Source organism: Thunnus thynnus, chromosome 8, assembly GCF_963924715.1.
Source record: "Thunnus thynnus chromosome 8, fThuThy2.1, whole genome shotgun sequence".
NCBI classification, from domain to species: Eukaryota; Metazoa; Chordata; class Actinopteri; order Scombriformes; family Scombridae; genus Thunnus; species Thunnus thynnus.
The window spans coordinates 1,764,049-1,788,825 of record NC_089524.1 but is presented as its reverse complement, the minus strand read 5'-3'; the positions used below and the strand labels follow the sequence as shown (position 1 = coordinate 1,788,825).

General features: G+C 38.0%; 1 protein-coding gene and 1 long non-coding RNA gene across 5 annotated transcripts in view; both read left to right on the top strand.

Moving 5' to 3' along the window:
• Positions 1-8,450: 8,450 nt before the first annotated feature.
• On the top strand, positions 8,451-18,041 carry LOC137187290 (uncharacterized). Of its 2 annotated transcripts, none has more exons than XR_010929181.1 (2): positions 8,451-8,967; positions 17,883-18,041. It is a non-coding gene; the product is annotated as an uncharacterized lncRNA (long non-coding RNA). The 2 variants fall into 2 exon arrangements; XR_010929182.1 differs by lacking the exon at positions 8,451-8,967 and adding an exon at positions 16,042-16,354.
• A 3,209-nt stretch (positions 18,042-21,250) lies between these two features.
• The window catches only part of nfia (nuclear factor I/A), a 215,403-nt gene continuing 211,876 nt past the window's right edge, over positions 21,251-24,777 (top strand). For 2 of the 3 annotated variants that reach the window (XM_067596058.1, XM_067596055.1), the window contains exon 1: positions 21,251-21,337. The gene's annotated coding sequence lies outside the window, so the exon portion shown is untranslated. The remainder of the gene's footprint in view (positions 21,338-24,777) is intronic. The other variant, XM_067596054.1, reaches the window with a different exon arrangement.

The window sequence follows — 24,777 nt, the reverse complement described above, 5'->3', positions numbered from 1 at the left end:
TGGTCATGTGATAGTTCCTGAATTTATAAATTGAGGGGAAACTGCTCAAACTGAACTTTAAACTACTGAGCGGTGCAGAATGGAGCTCCACAAAGGACACAGTGGTTGTGTAACTCAGGCAGAGGAACACATTTCTGTCCTCATTTCTCACAGCCTGAGGAAATGGACAAGCTTCATCATCCTGTTGTGATGCATTTGGCCTGAAAATATGGACTTTTATGGAAGTATCCATAAACATGAATATCGAATATGAGAAGTTTTAGAAAGAAAATAAACTTTTAAAAAAAAAAAAGTGCATCAGTGTTAAAAAACCTGTCAGTTGAATTGAAAAACATGATATAAATGTTTCAACATTTCCACCAGTGTTGGTATAATGTGGTCAGATGTTGAAGTATCTGCTCCATCTCTCCACAGTGTTTATCTCGGTCTGGCTGCGGCGGCCTCGGCGTTAAACTGGTTAGTGTGGCGATGTGATTCCCAGTGGCAGGAGGCTCGGACTCGCTGAACCTCGCTGTGGGCCGATCACATTAATTATGTTAAACAGCAGTTAAAGTGAGAGGGGATGGGGGTAGAGGAAGGGGGGGAGGGGGGGGCGAGCTTCATTGTTTCCCTGAGAAATAAACGGACGAGCCGGTGGCGTCCGCAGATCACAGCCTGCAGTCAGCCGTGACGACGTCCGCACGAGACGCTCGGAGCTCAGGTCGAGTTTTTTTAAAACACGGTTCGAGGGCAGAAACATTATCATGAATCATTGCCTTTAGAGAGACGCAGGAAGTGTTGTGGCACATTCCAGCTTGTTACATGAAAAAAAACAACAACAACATGGTAAACAATGTGTTTCTGCTGAATTTACATACAGAAGCTGCTGAAGGTGAGAGAGGAAGAGACGAGCTGAAATAGACACTCGATGAGCGAGATCGCACACAAATTTACACAAATTATAAGCTTTAAAACAAAAACAACTTCATTCCTGACCAAAAGAGACTACATGTGAAAAAGTTAGAAGGTAAAAAAAAGAAAGCAAAGGAGAAAACAGTGTGAATGAACCTTTATTTTCTTTTTTTTTTTAATCTTTCGCATAAACACAAAAACTGGAAAAAGTGCCAAAATATCATAACTGACTGTTACAAACTGCTCAACATTGACAAAAAGACATCATGACTTAGTAAACAAACCAGAATAAAGGTCAGACCAGCATTTATGAAATTTAAAAGCAAATTCAATTAATTCCTAATTAATTGCTGCAGTTGGTAGTTTTGCTTGTAGATGTGAATAATTAAATATATGCTAAGCTTTCGTGTAGATTTGAACAAACAAACATATTCTTGTTGTTCACCAGTTGCAAAGCATATTCACAGCAGCGGTGACCTTTAGACGTTGCATTGTCTAATTTTATTTAACCTTCCTGAGTTTGTGCTGCTCCCCAAAAGTAGCCAAGTATCCTCATAATTATGCTCCTTCTGGACGATTCTGCAAGCAGTGAGTCCTCCGTAAACGTCCAAGTCCTAATTACGACTAGGAACTCTGATTTATGCAACTCGGTGCTTCCTTATAGCTAAAAAAGAGCCTGAAAGCCAAACAAGTAGAGACGTCTCAGGTCAGCCAAAGTCCATTCAAGTTCAAGTTGATTAAATCTACACTTACAGGACAGGTGTTATATTGTCAACCCACAGTATTATTAACGCTCACTCCACCAACTCTGTAATCGTAAACCATCTTGAGTTGAAACTTGCTCCCAAGATGTGAACATGATTTTTGTTTTTTATACTTTATGTAAGCTAAGAATGAAAGGGCTTGATAAATGCCGTTATTGTAAAGAAGTCACATGTTTGTGCTGAATTTATTTATTAAATACTGCAAAATTTAGAGAGACATTTAACAGAGAGAGAGAGAGAGAGAGAGAGAGAGAGAGAGAGAGAGATCACCTTCAATCCCCACATTGTCCTTTGTGTCCCCGTCCTCCTCCCTCCCTCCCTCCCTCCTGTAGTCCCCCCCTCTCCCCCATTTTTCCTCCCAGCGTCTCATTTTTCTTTCAGCACTTTATCTGGCTGGCACGGCCCTCTGCCTCATGTTGGGTCTCCTATAGTGACCATTTTCAATTAATGTCTTCATTCATCAGCAGGGGAGCAGTCTAATTCTGGAAGGAGCGGCGGGCGAGCTGACGACCTCATTCTGATACAGTCTTTATTTACAGCGCGGCACAAAACTTTACAAGATCAGAAAACTTTCAATAGATTTCAATTTAAAGTTTTACAATAAGTTTGTTTTATGGAGCGTCCCGGTAGCCGAATGATTACTGCGAATGTCTCTGCTTCGATTTCAGTCAGTGACCTTTGTCCTGTCTGCTACATGATGATCCTCTGCACAATAAAAATTAATCCTCCAACATGTCTCACTAATAAATCTAATCAGCCAAATCTGATCTTAATTGGTTGACTTCAATTAATCGATATTACTTCCTCTAACAATTTTACCCAATTCCTCTTGTCATACTAATAATGTAAAATAAGTATGCAGACAAAAAGGTACTATGCCTGCAGTGTACTATCAGGAAACCAACGGACTCTGCAGCACTAAATCTCAATTTCAAATTTGACAACCTGATGAATATTTCAATATTTTATCAATGATTGAGTTCACAAACTGTTTTCTGAGCTACCACTACTGTGACACATAAGCCAATGTAACACTGATGGTGTCTGCTGATCAAAACCAGGTTACTTAACAGTCTTAATAAAAATCATTTAAGTACTATAACTTTTGCTAAATAGTGGCCACTGTGGTCACAAGTCACATGATTCTCAGAGATGGTGTGGATTCATATTCATAGAACTAAGAACTTTCTAAGAAGGTCAAAAAATGCTTTAATAAGTGCATACAGTAACTATACTGTATTTATACTGTAGCTATACTATACTTATACTGTAACTATACTGTAGTTATACTGTAGCTATACTATACTTATACTGTAACTATACTGTAGTTATACTGTAGTTATACTATACTTATACTGTAACTATACTGTAGTTATACTGTAGTTATACTATACTTATACTGTAACTATACTGTAGTTATACTGTAGTTATACGTAGCTATACTGTAACTATACTGTATTTATACTGTGTTAATGCTGTATTTATACTGTAGTTATACTGTAGCTATACTGTACTTATACTGTAACTTTACTGTATTTATACTGTATTAATACTGTAGTTATACTGTAGTCATACTGTAACTGTACTGTAACTATACTGTAGTTATACTGTAGTTATATGTAGCTATACTGTAACTATACTGTAGTTATACTGTGTTAATGCTGTATTTATACTGTAGTTATACTGTAGCTATACTGTACTTATACTGTAACTATACTGTATTTATACTGTAGTTATACTGTAGTTATACTGTAGTTATACTGTAGCTGTACTGTAACTATACTGTGGTTATACTGTAGTTATATGTAGCTATACTGTAACTATACTGTATTTATACTGTATTAATACTGTAGTTATACTGTAGTTATACGTAGCTATACTGTAACTATACTGTATATATACTGTATTAATACTGTAGTTATACTGTAGCTGTACTGTAACTATACTATAACTATACTGTATTTACACTGTAGTTATACTGTATTTATACTGTAACTATACTGTAGTTATACTGTAACTATACTGTATTTATACTGTATTTATACTGTAGTTATACTGTATTTATACTGTAACTATACTGTAGTTATACTGTATTTATACTGTAGTTATACTGTAACTATACTGTATTTATACTGTATTTATACTGTAGTTATACTGTATTTATACTGTAACTATACTGTAGTTATACTGTATTTATACTGTAACTATACTGTAGTTATACTGCAACTATACTGTATTTATACTGTATTTATACTGTAGTTATACTGTATTTATACTGTAACTATACTGTAGTTATACTGTAACTATACTGTAGTTATACTGTATTTATACTGTAACTATACTGTAGTTATACTGTAACTATACTGTATTTATACTGTAACTATACTGTAGTTATACTGTATTTATACTGTAGTTATACTGCAACTATACTGTAGTTATACTGCATTTATACTGTAACTATACTGTAGTTATACTGTATTTATACTGTAACTATACTGTAGTTATACTGTAACTATACTGTATTTATACTGTAACTATACTGTAGTTATACTGTATTTATACTGTAACTATACTGTAGTTATACTACACCTATACTGTATTTATACTGTATTTATACTGTAGTTATACTGTATTTATACTGTAACTATACTGTAGTTATACTGCAACTATACTGTATTTATACTGTATTTATACTGTAGTTATACTGTATTTATACTGTAACTATACTGTAGTTATACTGTAACTATACTGTAGTTATACTGTAGTTATACTGTAACTATACTGTAGTTATACTGTAACTGTACTGTAGCTATACTGTAACTATACTGTAGTTATACTGTAACTATACTGTAACTATACTGTAACTATACTGTAGTTATACTGTAACTATACTGTAGTTATACTGTAGTTATACTGCAGTTATACTGTAACTATACTGTAGTTATACTGTAACTATACTGTAGTTATACTGCAACTATACTGTATTTATACTGTATTTATACTGTAGTTATACTGTATTTATACTGTAACTATACTGTAGTTATACTGTAACTATACTGTAGTTATACTGTAGTTATACTGCAGTTATACTGTAACTATACTGTAGTTATACTGTAACTATACTGTAGCTATAGCTATACTGCCTTGTCAGCTGCTGAAGGTTTGCGGACTGGAGATTCAACCATGACGTGATGGCGGCGTGGAAAAGCTGCTGAAAACAACTGTGTGCTTGAAGTCAGACTAAGAAGAGCAGTGGGGGGAAAAACCTGAGCTTATTATACACAAATCACAGCTGAAGATTTCCCATCACAACTGGCAGGCGATCGTATATCAAAGAAGATTCGACAGTATTGTCGTCAAGATGGACAGGCTAATTCAGGCAGCGAGTGCGAGTCGCCGACTTCGACTAAATCAGCAGATGAAAGCCACCTGGCCCCGGCCGGCTGCTGGAGCTGCCTCCAGAGGAACATTTCAAAAGGTAGGAGGAATAAAAGTGAGCTTTCAGGCAGCCCACTCAGGGGAAAGCAGGTATTTTGTGAACTTCAGTTCCAGTCTCTAATCTGCAGTCACAACAAAGGAGGCATTATATGAAGAAGGGGAAATCTTAGATCCAGCTTTCACCCGAACCCCCCCAACACACACACACACACACACACACACACATACACACACACACACACACGTCCAAAAACCACCATTTCAAATTATTGGCCCTCCTCATTACAGGAGATAGAAAGTGGCCAGCCTCCTTCCCTTCTGCACTTGATCCAGCTGACAGTAAATAAGACATTCTTGTGCAGATTCTTTTCCACAGATAACAACAAAGGTTTCACTGGAGGGAAAAGTGTTTCATGCAAATGTGTCCTGTGGTCTGAATAACATCAGTTCTGTAACAGAAGATGCTATAAGTTAAAAGAAATGCAGATGTTTCATTTTAAAAACGTCAAAATCTTTGGCAGTGACTTCATCAGTGAAGGGGTAAAAATACATTTCCTGAGAAAACAGTTTAAATACCCTTCAGGTGGTATCGTTATCTGACAGAAAAGCGTGCAAATATTCCCAAATTGAAGTGATAATAAAGACAAAACTGTGTTCCAGCTGGAGTTTACCCAAAGATTCATCCCAACTGCAGCATAATTTGTTGTATGTTTGCATAATTTGAAATTGTTGAAAGGGGTATTTTTTAAAATGGAGCTAGGCTAGCAGGCAACCATGCTTCGTCTCTGTGCTAAGCTAGACTAAACATGTCCTAGACCTGTCTCAGTGGTGGACACAGATAAAACTGATGTCTATCTGAAACATCTGAACCCAGAGCAGACAGAACAAGCCCCTAAAACACATTTCTTTAATGCATCCTGTGTATGTATTTTATGTAGCCGTTTTGTGTGGGAGCCTCCAGGAAGTGCTCCAGGCTTTGAAGCCAATTGGATATAGTGGCCAAACCGTGGAATTAAAACTTCCGGGTCCGCCTTGGGCCCAAAAGCATTTTTCCTGCTCACAATCATGGGAAAAGGAGCAGCTGTAAAATGGTGGATACATTTTTTTGAGCGTCACAACCACCGTGAAATGATTTGCTTCACTATGAGAATTTGATCCATTCGGTCCGATGACATTTGGAAAGTCTAGAAGAACCGAAGATTAAATTATTTTATCCCTGTTGAAGTGAGTGAAGGGCTAGTTTCTACTGAGCATGCTCTATGGGCCCAACGATCAGGAAGCATGAGCAACATCTGGTTATTTCTTTACAGTAAGAAGCAGCTTTTTTGGCTTCATGTGCCACTGAGCAACTTTCATAAGAATGAACGGAGCCTCGCTTCCAAACGATGATCCAGTTCTCTTCATACATCCATGATGACCACATGTTGTCGTGATACGCCTTGAACACAGATTAACAGTTGGAGGTAACGCACAATGCAACAGCAAAACAAAGGGAAGAGGACTGCTGGCTAGCAAACGTAATAACGCAAGTTTTTAAATATTAAATATCAGTTGAACAAATGGCATGAAAGGCCCCGAAGATACAAAGATGTGTGAAACAGTTAATTCGAAAGTAGCTTATATGGCTACCTTGTGTGGTAGTTAGCCACATGAAGTAACTAGCTGCAAAGTTTCTTTGCTGGTGTTTTAATGTATAACACAGCAAACAACAGCTGTCTCATTAACTAGCTAGCTTATCAAGCAAGCATTAACCGCATAAGCAAGCTAGCTGCACAGTTTCCTAGCCAGCTTATATAGCAAACTTTAGCCCATTAACAATTCCTAGCTAATGCCTTGATAGCGTTGTGAAGTGGGAGATATTTCGAGCGCTCCAGGTTCCAGTATTAAAAATCCCGTCTGTGTTTCTCTCAGACTGTCAGTGACTCAGTTTTCTCTCTTCTACAGTTCGGATCAACATGAAAGGTGCATTTCAGCAACAAACAGCCAATCAAAGAGCTTAAAATTTGGTAATGTGCGTCGCTAACAGTGGGCAGAAGCTAAAGATTATGATGTTGAGAAAACCTATTTTAGACCAAAGTGTAAATAATGTAAACTGGCGCCAGAATATAAACCTGTAGGATCGTTACATTATCCAGGAGAGTCCTGAGTCTCTACGTTCAGTAACATCAAGGAGATCAATTAAAGAAAAATTTGAAATGAGGAAAACCACTTCAGCAATCAGCGTCCTCTCACACTTAACAACTCTTTAACATAGCAAACAGCAGCTGTCCATAGGGTCTCATTGATTAGCTAGTTTATATAGCAAACATTAGACACTTAAGCAAGCTAGGTAGCTTATGTGGATACCTCAAATGGGACACGTTAGCTACATAAGTAAGCTAGCTGCACACTTTGTGGCTTGTGGGTTAATGGTAAAATATAGTAAACATCTGCTGTCCTTCTCCTTTAGTAACATTTTACAGCAGCAGTGGTTTAATTGTTCCTTGTCTCATTGTTTTAATACTGTAATGAAATACAGAAATGAAACTTGCAGACGTCCCAGAGGATCCACGACTTGGAACCCTTCTGATTTTGGACCCTTTCTCTGTGGATGCTGCTTCAAGAAGACATGGCTCTATCCACTGTGTTGGAAAATAAACCGATGGAACTATCAGCACACAGCAGCCTGAAGCTTCAGCTCACACAGATTGACCCTCCTTCATTCTGGATACTGGCTGCCAGTCAATATCCCTCTCGGTCAAAACGGGGCAATCAAATTTCGGTTGCCTTTCACCACCACGTATTTATGTGAGTCAGAGTTTTCCATTGTGACTGTCACAAAATCAAATGCAAGGAACAAACTGAAAGCAACTTGGAATGCTACTCTGCGTATCAGCTTCTCACCCGTCCCACCACGACTTGATCTCATTATTTTCCACAAGAGAACCCAAAGTGTCTCACTGAGGGTTAGCAGAATATTTATTTATTACAGCTCAGTTTATTTTTTCTCCTTTTTGTGTCATTCCTCATTTATTTGGGAAGTTGGTCGTCTGGATTTTTTTAACAATCAGAAGTGGGCCTGAAGTTATAAAAGGTTGATAACCTCTAAGCTATCTAACTTTTGCTGTGGATGGAGAACCTCTGTTACATGGTAGTGATGTCAAAGCAAAAGTATTGCGGAAAGATGTTTCGATGCCTCGCTTCACCACGCCAAAAATCATGTGACCACCTCAAACAAGGCCTCGTTATGCTTCTCTGTCTGGCACGATATCTAAAACCAGAGCTGTAGACGGTTCTAAAGTGATCCGTTTTCATAGTATTGACTTTATTTAACAAGATAACATCAATGAAAGCAGTGGTTATGTAGATGTTTGGTTCTGTGTTTATTTGTGGACAAATCTCTTGAAAACTACAAATATTTATTGGGCTCATTGTGTGTTGATATGAACGTATATATGAGCTCCCTCACTGGTGGTTTAGTTAGCTCCAGGTAGTAACTGTTAGTGTATATGAGGCTGATTGTGTGAGCTGTTGTATGTTGTTGCTCTTCTGTTATGTTGTGATTTTCCTGCAGCAGTGTGTCATTTAACAAGCAGGCGGGAAGACTGAAGATACTCAAATCCCACTATAGAGCAGAACAATTACTGTTATCACCCATAATATTAAAAATGCATGTTGATTTTCTACAAGCGTTTGATAAGCGAGCAGCTGATTTCTGGCTTCTCGACGCAGGTGAAAGCTCCACTTTGCAGAGAAACTATGGCGAAGCGTTTGTTGTCTTGCTGCTGGCCGAGGCTCTCGCGTGCTGGCTGGAGAAACGCTGCAGAGCTGCCAGGACGAGCGGCGCTGCCAGCCGCCGTCTCTCAAGCCAGAGACGCCGCTTCGGCCTGAGAGGGTAAGAACCTCAAAAAGCTCCGTCAATATTGATTTAAGGGTGTTTTAATTGATGTCTCATGCTCTCTGTGTGTCGTTACAAAGAACATCAGTCCTGCATCTTTCACAGAGATGGGGAACATCAAATTCATTTTACCTTTGTAGTTTTCACTACTTACAGTTAATATAACTTTACTGAACAGACAGAAATGAACAGAAACAGAAGTCAATACACCACAAGGCACATTAGTTAGATAATTGAATTTACTTTTACAATTTAACTGCAATCCTGCAGGTTTATTGCATGTCATCTTGTGTAGAATGAGTCTAATAAAATGTTGGTGTTAATCTGTGTCAGACTGTATAATATCAGTCCTGCAGGATGTCAGATTGTTCGGTTAATGTGGGCTGAATCATAGCACTATGATGGAAACTGTCATCAGCTCCTTTCATCCATCTGCACCGCTCATATGTTTTGAAAATGTGGCAACACTATAAAAAGGCTTTAGCCATTTTTTTTCTTTATATAAAAATGGTTGCTTTATTTCATGCAGTGTGAGAATTTGACTTGAAATTTCAGACATATCGGTGTCTTACAGTGAGATCTATGAGCACAGTTTTGTGTTTAATGACCAATGTTTGTCTCACAACTGTCGACCTTTGTCTGGAACAACGAAAAATCACAGTATGTAGGAGCGTTTACTGCACATATATCACATATATCCCATAGATATATAATGTGGGTCAACTTTTAGAAGGGAAATATGAAGAGGGGAATCAGGATCATTTCCTGGGGATGGAGGAGACGGGTCCCCCTCACATTTCAAATCCTTTATCTGTCATCATTACTTCTACAGTTTAGTGACTTATTAGATTTTCTCTGAACAGATTCTTCTGACTGTCCAGCTGTCGAAAAATCTAGATGACAGAAAAGGAGGCGGCGATAAAAACGCCCATCTGAGTCGCTGTCAGTCATTACTGTGAGCTCACCACAATAAACCAGTTATAAATTAAAGGGGGATTTCGTTGCCCTGAGTTTTACCTGTCAGGCTACTACCTGACTGACTGATAGGAGGTTGTACCTGCAGCCAGAGAGGAAGACACTGTGAACTCCTCTTCTTCACATTTTACAGGTTAAAACAAACGTCATGTAATCTCTGTTTTTTTTTAAAGTGCTAGAATTGAACAATCAAATATTATAGATTAGATATAATAGATAATAATATATATATATAACATATAAATCATAAAGTATCAATGAAGACTAAATGTAATTTTTAAGTAGAATTGTCAAAGTGTGTCAAAACTACAGTAATTTACATTTCTACTTTTTTATTTTGTATATATTGTGTTAATTTTTAAAACACACACACATAAAAAAACAACAACAATAAAAAAAATCATGACAACAACATACATGTAAAGACTAATATAATCTAGTATTAAGCTGCTAGTTTTCAGAGAAAGAGGATACAGAAGAGAAAAAAACGGGAATTTCGAGTTTTTATTAAGATGGGATTCACTGTGAAGGTTAATCCTCCCCTCTGTAGAAAGTCTGAAATTTCATATGGTTAATGAACTAAAACTGGTTGCCAAATTTTTAAAAAAAATATGTGTTATTTCCCTTTAAAGTAGCAGCGAGGCTTTCTATTGGTTAAACCTTATAATAATAATAATTCTCTGAACCACTGGATTACTGTTGGAGGTTTGTCTTTGACTTTACTGTAAAGGGTTAATTTCTATTTTTATTAGACTGACATTAATGTGGAAAGCACAATATGACATATTTCATAATGTTTTACTTTCTAGATGTATATAACTATTTAAAATACCAGAAATAGCATCCACATACGTTGAACAACCTTTGACCTTTGACCCTTTTTGTCTGAAACCAAACCGACGCTCTTCTTTGTTGCTTTGTTCGTCTTCTTCTCCGCTGACACAGAGGAATGTGGAGTTCGGAGGGATGTAGAATCTTTAACATGCTGTTAGAGCGTCGCGGCATGTTTGGCGGTGAACGCAGAGGAACCCTGTCGGTCCGGCGGGAAGGGGACGAGGTGGAGGAGGGAGGTTCGGGTGTTTTGAAAAAGCAGGGTGTGGGGGGGGAGGGGGTGGGGGTGTTGTCAGTGTGTGTAGGAGGAATCCTGGCTGTCAGAGGACATGAGGATGACAGGCTTGGCCGCCACTCGCCGCCACTCTTCCTGATCGGCTGTGATGTGCCAAGATGGACATCAGCACAGCCGGGGTCTCTCTGGCTACCAGCCCCGCCTGTCCGCTCAAATGCCAACACATATTGCACAATATCTTGTTTTAGGGGGAAGAACCGCGGCACTTTTGGCATCAGGCGTCCGCCTCGCCGTCACTTGGCTGCCGTTCCTCGTGTCTTCGGGGCCTTTTTTTGGAGGAGAGCTGCGCCGCCTCTGTGTGTTTTTCTATGAGCAGAAAGCGCCGAACAAATCACTCCAAAACTTTAATGTTCGGCGCCAACGTGACCGTCAGCCCTCACCCGGCAGAATTGATGAGTGCCTTCTGATAATCCATTAAGACGTGGCTAAAGGTCGGCGAGTATAAATAGCCTTCAAGGACGCTGCGTGGAATCATCAGAGGGAAATCAAACTGAAGAGGACACGCAGGCAAACTGCTCATTAATCTGCAACATGAAGGTGTTTGTCTGCTATTAAACATGTTTGTCAGGTGACAAAATAACAGAAACACCTGAACTTTTCAGACTTATGACACCATTTCTAGTTTCCCAAATTTCCATTGATACTAAGATTTACAAGTTATAATGTAAATATCAGTATGTTAGTATCACATGCTGTTGTATATTCTATTGCTCCAAATATGTAATTATCACATATTCTCTTTTTTATATTTTTTACTTCACTCTCTATACTGACACTATGTAAAAGGCATCAAATGCTCAAAAAATAGTATTTTAAAAAAACATGAATTATTTATGTAAATGTATTAAATTAACACCTTCTGTTTGGAAACGTAAAATGATATTAAGGATGCACAATGATTTATTTAGGACTGAATACATGATGTTTAGATTTCAGACATGCTGGTCTTTACTTTGGACTTTATTTGCAAAACCTGTGACTTTTATTTGTTACTTTTATTTTTCCTTTGTGACTCGCAAAACAATAATTATGAACCTTTTGAATTTAAGTATTAAATTTGATAGTTCTGTGTCTTCAATATCAAAACGAAACATGCACCAAAAATCCAAAACAGAAAGTTTTTAACATTAATACACTTAAATCATGAGAGTTAAACAGGCCTGTATCTGTTAATAATGATCAGATATACTGTTGGCATATTTAACCAGGTTGCATGTGAATACACTTTACATTTATGATGTCAAAACATAAACTGGGGTTTTAAGATCCATGTTGTGCTTTTGTCACAGTGACAGAAGTGTTTGCTGTTGGACCGAGACGCTGACACTCTATGAAGAGCTCAGCAGATGAACGTTCAGGCTGTGAAGTGCAGTTCAGTGATAATCGACTGTTTTTCAGTGTTTCTGGATGAACAAAATAAAAAAAACAACAACAACAACCTCCAAACACGTCGTCCAGGCAGGAAGAACGAGCCGAGCTCACAAACGCGTCCAAGCTCGCCGCCGAGCGGTTTGATCGAACGTCTTGGCTCTGAGTGACGGAGAGGCAGATGGTGCTCATGGCTGACGCTCAAAACCCTCTCACACACACACACATACACACACACACACACACACACACACACACACACACACACACACACACACACACACACGCAGCCCTCCACTCAGGTCCATGTTGTCTGCCAGCCCTCTGGGCTCTGTGGCTGCCTCTACATTCACCATTCAATATGTTAGGACAACACACACACACACACACACACACACACACACACGCAGTAGTGTAGCAGCTGGTTGTACAGTGGAGGTGTCAGCTCTGTTGTGTGGAGACTCTCCACTAGAATATATTAACCTCAGTGGTTCAGTTTATTCCACAGAGTCTCTGCAGTGACAGACTGTTACTGTTCAGAGCTCCTATTGGTGGAATCTTCACATTTTATTGACCTCATGTGCCCCGCCCCTTTTTTAAATCTGTTCCACTTCCTGTTTTGTCTCTTAACTTCCTGTTCTTCTTGCTGCTGCAGTAAATACAAGTCAAAAGTCTGGGTCCTGATTGGTTCACACAGCCTGCCCACGTTCACATATTTGAGGAGGTCATGTGACCCGGCAGCAGCGCAGATATCGGATTAAAAAGACCATCATTGGTGCAAAGATATGTTCAGCTAGCTTACAGCTAGCTTACCGCTAGCTCAGGCAGCTACTTTTGTGCTGTTTGTGTGGGGAAACTTTAGGTTCTTGTTGGGGAGGTTGAGGCAAGAAAAAATATATTGTTTGCTGGACTCAGTGTCGGCTTTACAAACACCAAACAGGCTTTATAACGCTTTATAAGTAGAGTGTTTGTGCCGCGGGTGGGGAGAGGGGAAACCAGAGCTCAGCACCCTTGATGAGCCAATTATTGGTGAATTCCTCCTGAGAAGTGACAGAGGTGGAAGATGAAAAAGAAAAGAGAGTCTGAAAAGAGAGTAAACCAAATGTCTTCATGTTGTGTGTAAACATTTATTAACACAAACATATGAGACATTATTGTTTTTAGTCGCTGCGTGTTCCTCATACTTCTCAACCCTCCAGCAGCCGTTTCATCACAGATTCAAGTTGCCAAGAACTTAAAAGAAATAAGAAATAATCTTTGCAACTCTTATTATTTTACTATTAGTGACACTATATACTGTATAACCTCCTCTTGATCAATATCTTGCACATCCATCCCATTCTCTTCTGTTTAATATTTAAAATTTAAACCTGTCAGCTGCTCCTCTCACCCAGAATATATTTAACATTTATCTTTTGTAAATTCATTCTTTTTTATATTATTTCAGGATTACTTAAGTTTTGTGTATTTTTGTGTACATCTAAGACTGCTGCGTATGTGCTTCTGATTCTGATCAGCTGTGCACTGAAAGATCTACTTAATAAATGGTGTTATGTTTATCCATACGTTGTGTTTGTACAAGTGACGCATCACATCTACACACCAGCACACGGCAGCAACGGATTTCCTCTCAGTTTGTATATTATCATCCTGAATCATGTTTTTCTGTGTGTGCACTCCAGACAGTATCAATCAAACAGCTGTTTGTTTATTTGATCTTTTCATATAATACGTGAGAGTTAATATTTCAATTTATTTTACACAATCGTATCAGTTTCACACCGTTTCTCAGTCGTAGTTTCTCATTTCTCCAGTTTATGTGTGTACACATGAGAACCAAACACTCTCCTGTCTGTTTGTTCATAAATCCCAAAGATTGTTTAGAAAGTGGCAAACAGCTTCTTTTGTGCATAAGCAACGTTATAAATGAGGCCCCTGATCTCTGATTGGCTGGCAGGTGGCTGTTAAAATCATATATATGACATCAAAATTAGTTCATGGCTGTGTCTGATATTGTTCCCTATATATTATATAATGCACTATATGTTTATTTTCCTCTCTTTTTATTTGTGTTTATTCATTATTTGTATAGTTTTGTTATGTTTATATTTCTCATAGTAAAGTATTGATAAAAATATATATTTTTTGGTATCAACACCTCTGTTCTTGTAATGATTCCAGTTTCAAATGGCAGCCAGCACACTTTCCCCTCTTTGGTATTTGTATGATCACCTGATAAACGACTGAGATGATCAATCGATTATGGAAGCCGTCGTCCTTTAGTTCATCGTCGGGCCTCAGTGTCCAGATGTAGATGAGCAGCAGCGTCTGCAGCTGACAGCAGAGATGTTTTCTTCTCTGTTGGAGAACAATGAAGTCATTATTGCACTGATTTCTTTCTCCTGCTCAGTAAACCAGATGCCTGGATGATCTGCGTGTGTTTCTAATCGTTGGAGCACGTGTCCAGCAGGTCCTTATTACTGCCTGCAGGCTGCGTTCAGGACACACAGGAAAGATCCGTACATTGGAGCGTTTCGTCTCTTAAATATAGTAACTCGGAGTGACGTTATGACATATATGTCTTACTACTACTTATTACTAATACTACAGTAATTTAGTAAGTTTTCTTGTTATATCAACATACCAACTTATGACGTTATGACGAGAAAAGTTTATTGTTTTAATGAGATAATTCAGTATGATATAAAAATATGATGAGATGGAAAAGCTTCTTATTATAACGAGAAACTGAGCAATGTGCTGCTTTTCATCCCCTGAGGATGATGAAATATAAATATATAAATATATTTGATTATAGTTTCCTCATGTTGCAGAGTCAGTGTGCTTTGGAAGTAGCTTCAGCTGACTTTGTACGTGTCTTATCAGTAACATTACTGTCAGTGCTCTGTCCTCATCATGGTACCGTCTTACCTGAACAGTGAGGATGATTTTACTGAAGCTTGTTTCACACCACAAATCTTCAGTGGTCTGACATTTTCTTTTTTTTTCTTTGTCGATGTTTCAAAGTGAAATTGGGAAATGTACTTATATAAACTATATAAACGTTACCCCGTAACACAAAGCCTCATCACAGTGTGCACACATAGCCTGTATGTAAAGATGGACGCAGCGAGATGTGACGTCACCCGTTTTGAAGGCGAGAGTTGGAGCTTATAGTTGACGCCATCTTTTCTGTTTGGAGTCAGGACCTCCTACATAAGGAGTGCAGGGTGGCGTCTCGGACCCAAGCTGAAATATTGTGACAACAGTCGGACTCGGGCCGGGGAGAGCAGCAGGTGAGCCAACTGTCAATCAACACCCACACGACAAACTAAAGATGTTCCAACACCATTTTTTCCTTCCCAATACTGATTTCGATTCCTGAACTTACATATCAGCCGATGCAGAGTACCGATCAGAAACTGTTGCGTTAAAGAAAAAATTGAACAGCTGTATACTATTAACCCTGTATAGATATAATATTATTTCTATCTTTGGTGTGATGTGTCTTCAAATGCTTTATAAGATTACTGGTGTTGAAATTGGCACCACTAGTGGCACCCCTCGAAACAAAGCCTTGCATACTGGACACGTTGCCTTTTTACTGGTGGGACTCTCCAGTGTAAGATATTGTCAAATTGCTGACATTTTGCTAACGGCTAACGTTACACTAATTACCGGAGATCAATAGTTTTGGAGCAGCAAGTTTTTAAATAAATTACGTGTTATTGGATCGGTGCATAGATTTACGTACTCGCAGACATCAGCTACTACAACAGCTGAAATATGCACGACGCATCACGACGGCGAGGCAGAGCGGGTTCTTACCTGCTAACAGACTCCATCTTTGTGGCTGTGGTTTCGTGCCAGCCATGTTTTCTGAGGAGATTTCAAGTAGGATACTTTGGAAAATGTGTAAGTAAAGCATTTGTCACTTAAACTTTTACAAAAATAAGACCTGTCTACTTGTGTGCTGTAAATTTATTTTCATAAGTGCGTTCAGCTGTGTGTAAACAAGTTGACGAGTGTAGGGTTATCATATAGATGATCAGCTTCACTGCGTGCATATTGATTTTTGCCGAGTGATAAAGCAGTTGGTGATGCAGGTTTGGAAACCTTGGCCATATGAACTGATACTGAATTAATTAACGAGATCGTTTTAATTACAGGATCATAGATACACATTGATTTGATTGATTTATTTTAATGTGCAATGTAAAAAACAAACACAAGCTTGCACTGCTGCGTCGCTTTGCCTCTGGAACAATGAGGTATTTATTTTTTATTATTATATTTTATTATTATATTATCATTTGAAACAGATTGCAGTAGTTTTTTTACACATGTAGAGAAAAAATAAAATAGATCAGCTGCATAAAACTACAGATGAGCAGCACTACGCCCTCTTCAGTTTATTATAATGGATGTGCTCTGCTGCGGCCATGCTGCAACAGACACAAACAGCCATCAGTTCTGTAGCCTTGGTTGCTAAGGTGGTTGCTAAGGTGGTTGCTAAGGTGTTTCCATGTGTTGTCCAGCTCCAACATGTACGGATGGATTTGAGAAGTTGACATTTGGAGTAAAGAAGGAGAAAAAGAAGTGAAATCCTGCTACTATAGTTTGTTTACGTAGCCTCCGGAGCCGGAGGAAGCTTCCTGAAAGCTGACCAATCAGAACAGAGTGGGCTCATCAGGAGGCGGGGCTTAAAGAGACAGGAGCTAAAACGGCCTGTTTCAGACAGAGGCTGAACTGAGGGGCTGCATAAAGGACCAGTAGAAGATAAATAAGGAGTTTTTAACTGGAAATCATGCAAAGATATTCCAGTAGAGCCCCAGAATATAAATATAAAGCTGCAAATGTGCAGAATATTTCCCCTTTAAACATCGCAGCCCCTTGCATTGTTTTAACACAGGGCTGTTTTCAGTCTGGATACAGTCTTACTCTTATATCTGTTTTCTGATATGTGTTGGTTCTCAAACCCTCAGACTGTGCTCCACATGAACGCCTGTAAAAATGTTCTCTGAACATTCCTTCAAAGTGTCACCTCAGCGTTGCAGAGCACCAGCACGAACGCAGTTAAGTCACATCTCACAGGAAATTACAAATGACATGTTCTTGTCACCAGCAGCATTAGTGTTCTCTGGATCGTGGGTCAACGAGGAGATTCAGCCAGAATCAAAAACACAAGAAAACACATCAAGGAGGTTAAACAGCTCAGATTCAGTCCAGTGAACCAGTGAATCTTCTCCCTCTGATCTCATTCACTTTCTGTGTCAGATGGTCCCAATTCCTCAGCAGCCCCTGAGCGTAATCAGTTCCTGTTGTGCATTTCAAAGCTATTTGGCCTATTTACACTTCATACTGTACAATATATATGTTGACAGCAGCAGAAATAAAGGAGGATGTATGGTATTTATTTCTCTGTGTGGTTCTCCCTCTGCAGTCTCAACCACCTGGAACACAAAGGCATCTGACAGCAATCAGGACAAGAGGGAAAATGCATGAAAACAAACACTCTTGTTTGGAGCGGAGGCTTCCTGGCTTTTGTCAAATGCTCCGTTTGAGCGATCCTCTAATGTTCTGCAAGTGCAGATGCTAAACATTTAAAATTAGAGGAAGAACAACAAGAAAATACACAGGAGACGACTCGAACAAGATCTTCTGGACAGAGTGTGGAGGAGGAGAACAACAACAACACACACACACAAAAAAAGACAAAAGGGTCATTTAATATGGCTGATGTGGTGACTGTGGCGGTGGAAGGACAGCTGGCGAGCTACTTGGGGAAGCGTTCCTGTGAATGTGTCTTCATGTGGACACTTTGGCTTCACTGAGCTTCAGTGGGACGGACGGGCGGGTGGATGCAGCGCTGGGTGGCAGGGTGCTGCTGCTGCTGCTGCGACGCCCACGGGCGCCGCCGTGCTCCACAAAGAGGAGGGGAAAGGGAAAACAGATGTTGACAATCAGGTCTTTTCTCTCTCTCTCTCTCTCTCTCTCTCTCTCTCTCTCTCTCTCTCTCTGGTTAGCAAGAGGAAGGAAGTGAAATGCACATATTTGGGTAAGTTATTGGATTTTGGGGATAAATTGGAGAAACGTGTCGAGGCTCGTTCCGCTGACAGGATCCTGATGGCGTTTGGCTGATTGATGCGTCAACATGCCGACGGGAATTTATGTTTGTTTGGTTGAGATGAAACGTTGTTACAAGCTTCTTGTTTATCTGCAGACAATCACTGTAATAATTCACTTAACTGTCAATATTAATAAATTATTATAGATTTTTATAATTTATTTATTTTTAAACATTATTTTTTGTCACAGGTGAGCTACTTATTTGTCAAACACACTTTTTTTTTTAGATTTTTTTTTTTTTTTTCTTCTTGCGGTTGAACATTTTCAGAGATGAAGCCTCGCAGTTCCTAAATAATCCTGTAATTTCTAAATTATATACATTTTATATAAAATCTAAAAAATAAAATAAAAAAGAAACCATTTAAAGATTTACATTCAATGTTACATGTAACAGTGTTGCGCAGTAATGTGCTACAGTAATAATATTACTCTCCCCAGTAACGAGTAGTGTAAAAGATTATAAGTAATTATATTACAGTCACAGGTAGGTTGTGTCACCACGGCTACCAGCCAAAAAGCTAAATGAAGGATGGAGGATGAGGATGAGGATGAGGATGAGAGAGGGATACTTTCAACAGCTGGACGTATCATCATTATTTTGAGTTTTTCGGTCAAAGATGTAAAGAACATTGTTGTCAGTCGTCAACTTTGGGCTGGAAGTAATATAATGAGTAACATAACTAATTACTTTTGATACCAAGTAATAAGTAAAGTAATATTTTTACTTTTTAAAGGAGTAAAAAAGTAACTTATTACACTGTCACCCAGCACAACATGTATTAAATATAGTGAAAAAGTCACAGTAAAAATAATTGCAGCCACTTGTAAACCTGCGTAAAGGATTTCCCTCTGTGAGGTTAAAGGTTGAAAATATAGTCATCAAATGCTTTAAAATAAATGTTATAATCTAAAAAACTTTCAGTTAAATGTAGTTGACTCGACGTCTTTTCTTGGTTCCAGCAGTAAACTTTAATGAATGTAAATGTCACAGGTGAGTTTCACCTTCTTTATTTATGTCAAACACACTTTTTTCAACATTTTTTGTTTGTTGAAAAAATGTTGCTCCATGAAAAATAACGAGGAGGGACATGGAGCCAAACTGGGACTGAAAGGGAGAAGACTGGTTTCACTGGCAGTGGAAATGTCTTCACTTCCTCTTCCTTCACCCCAACTTGTCAACATCAGGTTTAAGCTGATGGGATATTTGTGAATTTTGAGGGATTTTGTTTGTTGAACCGTCCACATCTTTTCAAAAACGATAGATGTCACCTGAATGTGTGTAAATCTCTTAACATGGAGCTCACCGAACACCCTAAAGAGCTTTTATTATTATTATTAGTAGCTACATTACCAGTTGAATGCTTAACTTATATTTTTAATGTGACCGTGGTAACAGAAAGCATCCCTGACCTTTGGGAGATAGCCAGTGTTCTACCATTGCATAAAGAAGGATGTGAGTCCAATGAGCTAAATAATATAATATAATATATATATACTTTACTGTGACACCACAGTTATGAGAGACACAGAAATGATGCCTATATATATATATTCTGATTTTGTATGTAATTGCAGATGTCATTTAAAAAGTATAGAAGTCAATAAAACTTGAAGACAACCATGCATCTTTATCCTTATATGCACCTGCAACACAACATTACTTAATTAAAGATAGTTGCTTGAAGATGTAAATGTTGCTGTTTGTAGTTCATCAATTCTTTGTTTCTTTTTGTTTTTTTTGTTTTTTTTGAAATACAGAAACTGAGGAAAGTGACAGCAGGAAGAGTCGGCTGCAGTCAGGGAGCAGGTGAGTAGAGACTTTAAGTAGAATCAGAAAAAAATTAATAAATAAAATAAAAACATCTAACATCTGTCCTGATTTCAGTCAACTGTCCTCTTCAAGTTAAACCAGTAGATAAAACCCAGAAACCCAACACTGCCTCCTACTGGGAGCTGAATGAATGACCAGCACCTGAAACATACTGTATGTAAGAATGATAAATATCCTCACTTATATACAGGAACACATTTGGTAATAACATTGATTTTACAAACATACACAGACACAGACACGGGGATATCTAAACTGCTTTATATTCACTTCATGCTATTTTATTTTTAAATTCTACACATTACTTTTGCTTCATCTCTGCCAAAATCTCAATATATAGTGAACAAGGGAGTAATTTCAGACACATCACATTCACACACAGTCATTTTCTCTATTAACAATACAGCATAAACATCTCATTATTTAAGTTTTTATTTGTTCTTCTTGTAAATGCATTAAATTAGATTACATGAAGGTAAATCTGGCATACACGTTATTAATGTATACATGTTGACTAAACAAGCAGTTACATTCAAATACGGAAATTGGTGTCATTTAAACAGGTAATTAATCCAGTGCAATATTTTTTCATATTTGAGAGTGACATTAAAAATACAAATGTTTTTATTTTATACCGTTTGCACATTGATAATAAATCATCTGCAATAGAAGTTACATATCTCCTGATATATACTACTTAGTGATATTTTTGAAAACACTGAGCATTAACACCAAATCTGCAGCTGTATGGCTGCACGTCATGTTTATAAAACCGTCTCTTAACCAGACAGCAGACAAAGCTGGAGAAGATAATGAAACAACTACCGTTAGCAGTTAAAGAGAAAAGAAGAGTAAATATCAGACTAAGATTCATCAGATGGACACAAACACGACTCCAATGGGATGATCATGTTGCTCCGTGTTTGCTGGATGTGGAGGTTGGTAGTTATTTACTAAAATGTTAGCCGTAATTTTATAAAATTATGCCTCTGTGTCTTCCACGTTGCCTTTTCTGCCAGTTTAGTGGTTTAAAGAGTTTAGCCAATATTAGCGGTAAAGTTAATAAAGTTTGATTCTGGTTAGCTTTAGTTTGTTTTAGCACTTAAGGCAGTTAAGTTCAGGTTAGCTAATGGTTTACTTAAGCAGTTAACGCAGTTAAGTTCATGTTAGCTAATGGTTTATTTTAGCAGTTAAGACAGCTAAGTTCAGGTTAGTTAACTGTTTATTTTAACAGTTAAGTTCAGGTTAGTTAACTGTTTTAACAGTTAAGACAGTTAAGTTCAGGTTAGCTAACTGTTTATTTTAGCAGTTAAGACAGTTAAGTTCAGGTGAGCTAACTGTTTATTTTAGCAGTTAAAACAGTTAAGTTCAGGTTAGCTAACTGTTTATTGTAGCAGTTAAGACAGTTAAGTTCAGGTTAGCTAAGTTTTTATTTTAGCAGTTAAGACAGTTAAGTTCAGGTTAGCTAACTGTTTATTTTAGCAGTTACAACAGTTAAGTTCAGGTTAGCTAACTGTTTATTTTAGCAGTTAAAACAGTTAAGTTCAGGTTAGCTAACTGTTTATTTTAGCAGTTAAGACAGTTAAGTTCAGGTTAGCTAATGGTTTATTTTAGCAATTAAGACAGTTAAGTTCAGGTTAGCTAATTGTTTATTTTAGCTGTTAAGACAGTTAAGTTCATGTTAGCTAACGTTTATTTTAGCAGTTAACAGTTAATTTCAGGTTAGCTAACTGTTTATTTTAGCAGTTAAGACAGTTAAGTTCAGGTTAGCTAACTGTTTATTTTAGCAGTTAAGACAGTTAAGTTCAAGTTAGCTAACTGTTTATTTTAGCAGTTAAGACAGTTAAGTTTAGGATGTTAATAGTTTGCTTTAATAGCTAAACTAAGAAATGTTAGCTAATATATTATTGTTGCAGTTAAGCCTAAATTCAAGAGTGTTTTAAAGTTCAAGTTAGCGAATCTTTTATTTTAGCAGTCAAAACATAATAAAAGAATAGCAGTGAGACAGTAATAGCAGGTTCTAGATAAACAGCAACGCTAGTTAAGTTAACCTTGCTAACCTGAAGGTTCAGTTTGCTCTTCACTGGACCAAGAACTAAGATCAAGGCTGGTAAGTCACCATATGGTTTATATAATATATAAACACAAACTAATAGTGATGTAATTTACATTTCTTCATATTTGTACACACTAATATATCTGAGACACTCAGTAATGTTTAAAGTCAAACTGAAATTTGAATTCTTCACACTTTTTGTGTACGGAAATATAAAGTAAAATAAAGTAAAAGCAGCTATTGTGCATAGTTCTCCATTTTTCAAAGCAAGACAAAATAGTTTTGTAGAAACTGTCTAAACTTCAGGCCTCTGTGGTGCGTTTTCCCACGGCAGTGTTCGACTAGTATTTGGCCTTGCTAGGGAAAGTGCTAGCACATTGTAGCCCTGTATATCCTACAAACATGTATACAAGATGGTTTTTCTTCTTTTTCAACAAGCCCAGACAGTACTGGTTATGTAGAGATATAAAACATCTGTCCTTTTGCAACACTAAACATTTGGGACCCATCATGCTATCAGATTTGTATTTCACTCAGAGAGTTGAAGCCAGCAAGCTAAGCTAACTAGCCCCCTCTCAGAAAGTGGGTGTTAGTTAGCCTAGCTTGCTCACATGGCTCTGAATCCCATGAGATGTTGCTTTTGGTTCATGTTATTTCAACACCTGCTGAGTGGGGCGCCCCCTGCAGGTGGAACTATAGTCATGAACTATTTTTTGTGTCTGGTTACACAGTATTAGACCAATTAAATTACAGTAGCGACACTTGGAACCAAAAATTCACAACCTATGGGGAACACTTATGTAGGGGGCGCTAGCACAGCAGAAAAATATAAAACTTAATTTCTTTTTTGTATACATTTTAGTTTTGACCTAATAAGCCCACAAGTCAGTCACAATGACGTACAGATTTAAAAAAAAAAAAAAAAAAAAAAAAAAAAATGTTGAAAGGTCAATGGCAGACAGGGTTAAAGCATAAATAATTTACAAGTATCTCCTAAAGAGGTACTTTTTAGTTTTATAACTTTTTTGAAGTAGGTTTCGGAAGTGTCGCCTTCCTTAGGAGATGCTTGCCAACATATTTTGGAAGATACTTCTGAAATATCCTGAAACACGGCTGTAAATTCAGTTTGCTACGTGGTTTAGCATCTCAGGTCTCACTGACAGTGAAAAACAATAGTTCAAAAGGCGCAAAGTGATTCTGCTGGTGATCTCGTGTAGACAGTCTTACTTTCCAATTTTCCAGAGATACTCCCCCCAACCTCCTCTCCTCTTTACCCCTCCCTCTCCTCACCTCCTGGCCTGGTGTACCTTACCCCCCCCACAACCCCAACAACCCCACCGTCCCTCCGTATCTCCGGCTGAATCACATTCCTCCGTTTGGCCGCCACAATGGGAGAACTGTTTGATGGCGGCTCTGCTCTGGTTCAGGTATTCCCCCTCTGATTAGGAACCTGAGCTTCACAGACCCCCCGCACCTCCCTCCAAGCCCTTTATACCCCCCTTTACCCCCCCCCACCCCCCCTCCACCCATCTCAATACAAACAGACAGTGAAATGATCTTACAGGTTAAAGCACATGTTGATGTTAGTTGATGTGCGACATGATGAGACGCTGCAGCTTCAGATGAGACCTGCTGGTTTTATCTGTCCTGGAAAAAACAAAGAAAACGCGTATCACCTCACAACATGCTTCTGTTTTTAATTCATGTACACTTTGAACTGCATTTTCACAGACATTTGAAGGAAGAGATAAAAGAGTAAAAAATGCAAATAAAATATTTTTGGGTTGCGATGCTGAAATATATTCTACACATGCAGTCGTACATGTGGTTTGTTTGGTGGACTGATTGGATTTTTCTTTGTTCCTGAGCTGTTAAACACGTTTAAAGGACAGGAAACAAACATGTGCACATTATCAATAACACAGTAAAAAGTTTGTGAAATAGTTTAACCTCTAAAACTCTGTTTGCTGCAAAATATTATTTAGACACTGAAAAAAGTCTCATTAATATTCCAGCTCTACTGTCGCTGCACTGAAAAAAAAAAAACTTTATTGAAAAATGATGCAAAAGACATCATGTGTCTTTTTATTCTGGCTGATATATAAACGGTCGGCTGTCTGTGGGAATCCAGTAAATGAAGTTAAAACAGGTCTGTTGGTTTGATCATTGATTGGTTGAATTGAAAGGTTATTAATGAGGCTCAAATATAAAATTCAAAATAATTTACAGATAAAATGTCTTTGTTTTGATTCTAATAGCGCTGGTAGATTATAACTACGTCTTCTACTGAAGTACTATTTTTAAGTACTTAACATTTTATAC